We start from the raw sequence: 9,834 nt of genomic DNA on the forward strand, positions 1-9,834 counted from the left end.
ATAAGATTCGAAAACAGCATTGCCCCGTCTGTTTAATCGTTTTGAATCAGTGGGTCAAGGTAAAGGTTCGCTTTTTCTTAAGAATGTATGTAACTGCTAAGAAATTGTCGTTGTTAGTTGTGTCACCTAAACGATAATCTTAGCGATGACAATTTAATGAACCCAAACAATAATCTTAGCGATGGCAATTTAATGAACCCAAACAATAATCTTAGCGATGGCAATTTAATGAACCCAAACAATAATCTTAGCGATGGCAATTTAATGAACCCAAACAATAATCTTAGCGATGGCAATTTAATGAACCCAAACGATAATCTTAGCGATGACAATTTAATGAACCCAAACAATAATCTTAGCGATGGCAATTTAATGAACCCAAACAATAATCTTAGCGATGACAATTTAATGAACCCAAACAATAATCTTAGCGATGACCAATAAATGACATGTTGTTGCATGCTAAAGTTAAATCTAAAATTCATTATGCGATGAATTACTTTCAGTCAGTAATTGTCAACTTCTTCAATGTGCTCTGTGTTTACATCATCCACCGTTCTCAGTCTTTCATGGTGTCTGTAGGTTTGGCAAGTTGTTGATGAAGTGAAGTCATAAGTCATCAAACAACATTGATTCTGTCTTAGGGTATAAACACGAGACCATCCGAACGACAGTCCAGTGCACCTAAATTACGACAAGGCAGCCATTAGAGTGAAAGACACTATTCCATGATAAATTAATCATTGCTCTATCTTGAAAGATTTTTGTATTAACCTTCTCCCCAATTTGTTCACGGTATGTAGTTCAAATCTTCAACATCTTTAAAGATTCCCTTTGTCACAGAATATAATGTTACAGTTGTCATGGATGCTACGCCTCTGCTAAATTTATGGTAATAGAAAAATGTAAAAAAAACAACAGAAAAATAAGGTTTTATTAAAATAGATGGGAAAAACCAAATGAAAGAATGGGTCCCACATGTCACCACCAACGATTCTTCACCACCATTACAATAAACCTGATGAAAACAGTTCCTTGCATCACGACCGTCCAAGCCGCTTGTGCACATACTATTGTGGAGGGCATGACATGGATTAACGTTTTGAAAATATAAAGTTTGAATTGACCTTTAGGATATGTTTAGGAAACTACATATTTTTAAAACTCTTAAGAAAATTGTAATTATCTTTCTCCCACGCTGTTGTCACCCCTAAGAATTCATGTAGGTCACAACTGGTCATTAGTCATGGGCCCAGCCGCAATGAAACCCCTACGCGCCATGCAGTGCCGTATTTAGAGTTGAAAAGGCCTTAAGCTATATGAGAAATGGGGCCGTTTTGGGGCCCCTTATAAGTCCTGATATTATATATAACTACCAAATATTTCTTGTGGGCCCTAATGTTGCATAGGGGTAAATCTGAACCCCTTCGCGCCATGGATGCTACGCCACTGTGTGTGTGTGTGTGTGTGGGGTATCTGGGAGAAGGTTTTCCGTGCTGCCTTTAGGCACTCAGTAAACACAACTCTGCTCGAGACGGGTGTCGAGCCTCGAGCCCCATTTATAGGTAATCAAGTTCAAGCGTACTTAGCCTCTTGACCACGCACCATAAAGGATCTTTGACAGACTTAAAAGGCCTAACGCAATTTCTGTGATAATGGAAATAAAAGCCCTCATTCGAATACTGGCCTTTGTTGCGCATCCATACCCTTATACAGACACTATGCTATGCGTGGAAAATTGTATACGGTATGCGTTCATATGAGAAAGAGAGAGAGAGAGAGAGAGTATGAGAGGGGGTGAATAAGACATGATAAGACAAACAGAGAGAAAGGTGAATGAGACAGGCAGAAAGGGGAGGGAGAGGAAAATGAGAAATATTGAGAGAGAGAGAGAGATAGAGAGAGAGAGAGAGAGAGAGAGAGAGAGAGAATAGACTATAGAGAGATCAATACACGTTTTATCGAATGAATATCTCGTGAACTTTGACCTCATTGACACGAATCTATGACTACCGGTATATATTTATTGACAGAAAACTTGATTTACATCAGCCATGAAGAAAATGGATGCACCCCTCATCCCCCCCCCCTTGAGCCTTGCTCATCATTAAGATACACAAAAATCAATAGCCAAAATAAGACTGTCCTTGTTTATTGGTCTGATATAGCCTACTGGTCTATCAAACACACATCTATAAACCTTATCAAGCAGCCCAAGTAGACTGTAAATAAGGTTCTATCTCTCAATCCGAAAGACTAAAGAAGATTAAAGTACTTTACGAGGGCTATGCAGACCTAGTAGTGACCTGCATATTTTGTCACACTTAAAACCAGTCAAAGCCGTAGAGTGCCATGTGTTTGCGCCCGTCTACGTCAATACACGTTTATAAAATGCTAAAAAAAAAAAAAAATAAGCGTATTGCATAGATCTAAATGGAAATAAATACATTCTGCTGTTGGTCTTGTGCTGTCTGTCCCTCTGTCGAAAAACTAAAGGCGCTGACGAAAATCCAATTCTAACCTTCGCCTTATCATGCTTAAACTAGGTGCAACAGTTAATGTTGTCCTTTGGAAGAAAACGAAATTTAATATATATTAACACATACACACCATTTTAAAAATATGAAAAAAAAAACATATTCAGTGTACATTTAGTTGTCAACGGATACAGTGTAATGTAATAGAGATAGATTGGAAACCGTTTAAAAAAAAAATGCACGCTATAGAAAAGAAATGGCAAGTTTCGAAAAGCTAGCTAAATATGGCCAAAAACCAAATGAAAACAAAACCTACCAGGCTGAACTAGAGTCTATTTGCAACACGAAGGACAGCTATGATTCAAATGAGAAACCAAAGATAAGACTTATGTTTAAGTCAGATTTAGAGATGCTCGCGTCACAGATTGGTGAACCTCATGGTACACTAGTGATATACATGTCCAGTAGACAAACCAGGTCTAGCAGAGATAACAAGTTCATTTAGTTTAATGATCATTTCACTGACTGTACCGACAACCTATACATCTACACAAGTCAATCGCTTTCACAGGTGGGCCTAATAAGTTGGTTGTTTTTTTTTTTTGCGTGAAATAAAAAATGTAAAACATACCGGTATTTAATAAATACTCCATCCCCGACAGAGGCGTAGCTAGGGTGGGGGAGGGAGGGGAGAATTTGAAAATCCCAGGGGCCCCACTTGAGAGGGGCCCCCAAATGAGTGTTTGTTACATTAAATATTACCCAAAAAAAGGGGTCCCCAAAGAGGTCAAGCCCCCCCCCCCCGGCCACCAAATGATGGCAAATTCCTAGCTACGCCAATGATCCCCGACTAAGGTATGAACACTTTACTTAGTGATTGGTCAAAACTCTGAAAAAAGAAAAAAAACGAGATCGAATAGTGTGGGAACTGGTAAATCTGTGGGCCAGATCGAACTAGACACTCAATGAAATCTACGGTAAATCTGTGGGCCAGATAGAACGAGACACTCAATCTAATCTATGGTAACTCTGTAGGCCAGATCGAACGAGACACTCAATCAAATCTATTTCTTTTTTAACGTTCATCTGACAGGCGAGTTTTCAATGTTTATAAAGTGCATACAAAAGCACAAAATGTTAAATCTTTTCAAATTAAAAAAAAAAAAATTGTGATGAGTTCAATGCAAGCATTTGTTTTATAAAGAGAAATTACTACCCACATTTCTTTTTGCTACCACTGTAAAAAAAACAACTTCTTTTTCTAAAAACACTTTTGAACTACATAGATCTAATACGTTAAAATATAAGTGTTCTACTATCCGAGAGACATTTGCAGAGAATATGAGTTAAAAAGACAAATACCATCCTTCTATTGATAATGATTAAAAAAAATGTATTTGCGTTTGATAACATTGCAGCATTTCATAAGTATTAGTTTTTGGCACATTGTTCGTAAACTCGAAACTGTATCAGGGTCTCACATACTCACACGATGTGTCAAAAAAGTCAGGACGAGATATAATTAAACTCTAAAGACCAAAGAAATGTGTGTTATCTGACCATCAATTTCGAAAAAAAAAATGATTTTGTGGTGATGATGGCCAGGCGGATGCGGGCACGTGATTTATTATCATTTCTTTATATTAACGTTGGGTTTGTGGTAGTTGGTGTGATTTTTTTCGTTTAAATTATGGGGATTTTTACAGTAAAAGTTAATCACAGTAATCTGCTCCTTGTTTACAAAGCTTATATCAACTCATTCTGTATGTTTGGTACAAATCTGAACATGTCATTTCTCCCACTAATAATACACGATTCATTCACAAAATTAACTAACTTTTTAATTAAATAATTTTAAGTGATCTCAAAAGGGGAAATATATATTAAGGTATTGAGAGCTATGGGTGTAAATACGGAGTTCTTTCCCTTAAATAAGCTCTCTCTTTTTTTAAATATATTTTTCTTGTTTACACTTTTGCAATAAATAGACAAAGTTAACAATGTTAATGACACCATATTAAACGATTACTGTTGTCAACTCAATAATAACAAGGTTACAAGACAGTTTGTGTGGAAACACTAACTCAAGATCGGTCCCCGAAGTGGTCCACCCAGGCAGGTAAAAAGGCAGGTTTCAATATTTTCAGAAAGAAATTCAGAAATTCTATCAAAGGTTACTGACAGAGAAGAATGGAGAAAAAAGGTTGACAGATCTTGTGTTGTGCTCCAGCAGACCAAAGGATAGGTGAAAGTGAATGTGAAGTTACATGTAAACCTGGCTTAACTGATGTCTTATAATGAATATCTTATTGATCTAATTGTTCTGTAAAGGGACAATCTCTTATTAAAATCCTAAAAAAAAAAACAAATCTAGTTAAGTGTTTTATAGCTATCGAGTAGCTTTTCATCAAGCGATAATATGAAAAACTACTTATTAATTGTTGTTTTAAACTATGTCCAACTTATATGCATACTGAATAGATTTTTTCTTTAAAAAAAAAAAAGTAAACATTTTTTGTGCGTAAATGTAGTAATTAATTAGTATGACAGAACTTACATAACTTAGCAATACAAATGTAAAAAAAAAAAATTTTACAAAAAATCTTAAACTATTTTCATAAATGTGTTAAAAATATGACAAATAGAGTTCTCCCCTACTAAAGAGCCTCCGTGTTTGTTACTATTAATAGTGAATAGTTTTAAAAGTGGTGTATTTTTAAGAAAAAACTGCTTGCATAAGTGATATAAAAATTAGATTTTTCGCTTTCAGAAAAGAAAAAAGTAGCCATTGCATCAGAACTTGGAATGATCTAAAATATTATGATGTCAGATTTTCACTATGTTTTCTAGTTTATGAGACCTAAAATGGGACGGACGGACAGACATCCCACACAAAACTAATAGAGTCTTTTCCCCTTTCGGGATCTGCTAAAAATGACATTCTTCTACAAGTCAAATAGCTTTGAAATTGGATTCTACAGTTGTTGAAAAGTGAAAACAAATTATTTGATGGTTTATTCTTGTCAAGTATTTTGCTTATCAATGCTTCTGCATTCTGTACATCTTGTACACTGCAATGCTTATTACTGTACTAATACAGATTTGCCTAACAAAATCTCGAATAGCGTGGAGAGCAAAAAAAAAAAATTTCTATAACATAACAGTTCTTGAACTAACTGGAGGAAATGTTAGGATGATACAAATATAGAAGAACACGAAGGTCTCTGAGCTACTACATTTGACTAAACATGTTAGCAATGTGAAACATGATTAGAATCTATAATGGTCTATATCTATATAAATCTATTGTTTGAAATATGAGTTTAAAGAGTCAAATCTCAAGTCTATGATGCATGTGACAACAACAATACAGACCAGTGTTTACCCTAACCACAAATAGGTGTTCCATAAACTATGGAAATAATTAACTGGTAGGCCACTACATGAATTAATCTCTCTAAAATAATAAGCAAACTGTTTCGCTAAATACTCAAAAGAGTGTGAAGAGTTCCGTCAAGGAAAAAGTTTGGGAAACACTGAACTAGACTATTCTAGACATTTAGTCTGACACTTGAAACAGGTTAGTGTACTCACACACAATGGTGAGAGAAAGCATAATTATAGCTCAAGATTACATGGCCTACTAATACATGTGTGTGTATAGGTGAAGCGGTACCATTTAGATCTATGTACTTAATATAAAAAGTTGTGTAGTAGCTGAGTAGTAAAGTGCTTGGCTTCCGAACTGAGGGGTCACTGGTTCAAATCTCTGTGAAGACTGGGATTCTGAATTTCGGGATTTTCAGGATGCCCCTGAGTCCACCCAACTCTAAAGGGTACCTGAAATTAGTTGGGGAAAGTAAAGGCGGTTGGTCGTTGTGCAGGCCAAATAACACCCTCGTTAATTGTCACCTAAGAAACAGATGATCTTTACATCACCTCTTAACTTACTTTACATACTTAATAGAAAAAATATGCCACTGATCTAGAAAACAGTGCCCCACTCCAGTACCAAATATTTAATAACTAGATTGATTCTTTTAAAGGGTGAATGGTAGTCCAATTTTAAGTTTATCTACATGACAGTGAAGTGGGGGAGGTAATTAACTTTGGAAGTGAAGTAAGTGGGGGGGGAGGTAATGCATTTCACAGGGTGCTAAAAGTTAACACACACACACACTATTCAACACGTAATTAAGGTCATCAGATGTAACCAGAAAGTCATATGGCTAATGCAAAGTGCCCATGTGCCCTTAATCATAATGTCAACACATAAATAGACTGGTAAATTTTTTTTTCCAGTCATAATTATTTTCTAAAATTTTTTTTTTTTTTTTTTAAATTTGGTATTGTATAATGAAGGCCTAAAATATGAGTATAGTTAATGAATTTCAAACTTTGAATAGAACACAAAACCAAAAACAAACAAAAATGCTGAATGATAAGACTTTAACTAGAAATTACACATATTGTAAACTAGGACTCACAATTTTTTTAAAACAAATAAGGCATACAGTCTCCAAAATTAGCAATGGATAGCAATTGAAGTGATTTAAACAACAAACTATTTGACTTAAACAATTTTTCTAAGTAACACAAAAGAGGAGGCCTCACATTCTTTGTCATGTTTATTTACCCTTGAACCTTGGACCCATCTTTTTAGATCCATAGTTCACAGGTTTTTTCTTTTTATTCCCAATAGGAAAGATAACAATGCCATCACTGAGCTCTAAAATGTTCTCAAACAACGTCTTGTTTCCTCATCAAGCAGCTCTTTGTATTATTTATTTACTGAACATAATTTGTAACTCGAAATTTATAACACGAAAGAAAAATACAAGATAAATTAAAATAAAAATTATGCTGCAGTAAAAAATATAATGCAAATAAAGCCCTTTTTTATTTTTTTAATAAAAATATTAACACAACACCTTAAAAAAAACAAAACTTTTCAAATAAAAAAAAAAGAAAGTTTAAACTAAGTGTATCTCTTAGGGCTATTTTTTTAAAAAATCATAGTCTGATGACAACTGAAAATTATCCGTATCCAAAAGAAACATTTACTTGCTTAAAATCAGTGAGAGTTTATAAGTTAACAGTCAGCTAATACCATACATTCTGAAACTAACAAAATATATTGCATCCAAAGAACTGAAAATATTAATCCAAATTGACCTTAATTCTACTACTTATTTTATATGGGGGAAAGGGGAAAAATGTCAGTATCCATATAAATAATCCATTTTTTTCCCTGTTGAAATAAAAATTAGGCTACAAGGTTTCATGTTTATAAAAATATGTATCGTCTCAGATCTTTTATCACATGTAACAAACATCAATAATCTCTTCACCTTGGTCCTTCGTTGAATGTTTGCCCTATATTTGTTACAATATAATGTCTACAGACATTATAGATTTATATGGATATAGATAGATCAATGCTTAAAAACATTCAGGCACTCTTGACTTGACTTCATCTCTAATTCAGATCATACTATACTGATACTAGAGAAATAGATGAGGTTCCTAAATATATTAAGTTTGTGAATTTATAATTTATTTAATTATTTTAAACCTTATATTGAATATTGGCTTATACACAAGTAAGACCCTTGGATTCAAAATGATTTTATAAATAAAATGATCAATAGTTATAGATCATCTTCTAGAATATAGATAGATCTAATACAAAATAATTATAATGGCATTATAATATAATGAATAATGCTTACCTTTGCCAAACTTGCCTTTGCTTTGAGTAAGAACGTGGTCCCTTACAGTACAGTGGTACCCACTACTTATTTGAGTAACAAAAAATGTAAAATTTATGCGATGTTTTGGATTTGCTTTTTATGGCCAATGACAATGTTAATGTTGAATTATGTTGCAGTACTAGATCTAGACTAGAATCTAAATCTAGATTATAGTTTTTAAAAATATAAAAAAAGGCAATGATTTGAATGATAGTATTAGTCATTAGTATTAGTATAATCAGGGCCGGTCTTAGGCCACTGCAACCTATGCGGCCGCAGTGGGCCCCGCACTTTCATAGGCCCCGCGCGATGCGAATTCTAGGTGTAAATTATTAAATTCAACCATTTTAACTTATTATTAAAGGGTTCCTGCAATTCTCATAAAATTATAAAAATAAGAAAAAGTCATGAAAATCTCCTGAAATTATTAAAATCTTCTGAAAATTGATGCAAATCTCCTTAAAACAGACAAAATTGTCATTTCGGAGTGTCATTTAATATAGAAAACGCCAATCCTACTTGCGATTAAAAAAAAACGGCATTGTCAGCTTTCATTTAAGAAAAATGTAATAATAAGCCAAATTTTAACCAAAACAAGAAGTTCAAATACTTATTTTACTTTAATAGTCACTGGCATACAAATATAGATCTAAATCTATCTCGACCTTTTAGAAAAAAACAAACAAACAATATTTTGCTAGTCAATTTTAAATCTAAAAGGCAAATCTAAATGTTTATCGACTTTTTGTTGGAAAACTACTATCTACTGTAGATGGCTAGTAAAGTTAAGTTGACACTGATTTTGTACTTAGTAAAGTATTAATAAAATGCAAACACAAATTTATTTTCTAAATCTAATATAGAATTAGAATCTTAATTTTTCTTATTATCCTTTTCAAAGCTCAAATTGGGCCCCGCGCAATCCGTTTCGCATAGGGCCCTGCAACCACTAGGACCGGCCCTGAGTATAAATAATAATACTAGATCTAGTCTTAAGTCTAGAATAGTCTAGTAGATCTATACTTCTATACCTATGCCTATAGACTAGTCTAGAGTCTAGCTAGATCAATACTATTACCCTTTTTTTTTTTTTACGCTATAGATCTACTAACTAAGTAATAGAAATCTAGTGACTAGTCCACACTAATTAAATAACTCTACTCTTTAGTGTAGTGGACTCTAGTTATATAAAGTTAGTCGAGTCAACGATTCTTACTCTTAGTTAGAGTTAGACTAGTCTAGTGATTCGTCAAATTGACTCAAATAATTATTTAAATTATTTAGATCTTCTATATTATTAGATATTCCAGAATGCTGAATCTTGATTATCTCCACACATAAGCCTAAGGCTAAGGCTAAGGCACATTTAAAATCTAGTTTCTAATTTTGGGTTATGCTTAGTGCAAAGATTGCACTGCAATGCACATCAGATAATAATTTAAAATCTGCAAGTATTGTTTATAAGATTTAAGATCGAAGTAATATCGCCAGTCACGTAGGCCACCTCAAAACATTCTAATAAGCGGCGTATAGACTAGATTCTATATGGGTCAGAATTTTCTGGGTCACTATAAAGTCAACATGTTTTGTTTATGGCATGCTAC

The 9,834-nt window shown here is 33.8% G+C and overlaps 1 protein-coding gene across 5 annotated transcripts in view; it reads right to left on the bottom strand.

The window, feature by feature from the left end:
• Nucleotides 1-9,825, bottom strand: part of LOC106055636 (putative lipoyltransferase 2, mitochondrial) — a 33,817-nt gene extending 23,992 nt beyond the window's left edge. The window contains exons 1-2 of one of the 5 annotated variants that reach the window (XM_013211978.2): nt 9,735-9,825; nt 8,210-8,393 (exon numbers count right to left, since the gene is read on the bottom strand). The gene's annotated coding sequence lies outside the window, so the exon portion shown is untranslated. The other 4 variants (XM_056012001.1, XM_056012000.1, XM_056011999.1 and 1 more) reach the window with 4 other exon arrangements.
• Between the last annotated feature and the right edge of the window lie 9 nt (nt 9,826-9,834).

The sequence above is a fragment of the Biomphalaria glabrata genome, chromosome 15 (assembly GCF_947242115.1).
Source record: "Biomphalaria glabrata chromosome 15, xgBioGlab47.1, whole genome shotgun sequence".
Taxonomy (NCBI): Eukaryota; Metazoa; Mollusca; class Gastropoda; family Planorbidae; genus Biomphalaria; species Biomphalaria glabrata.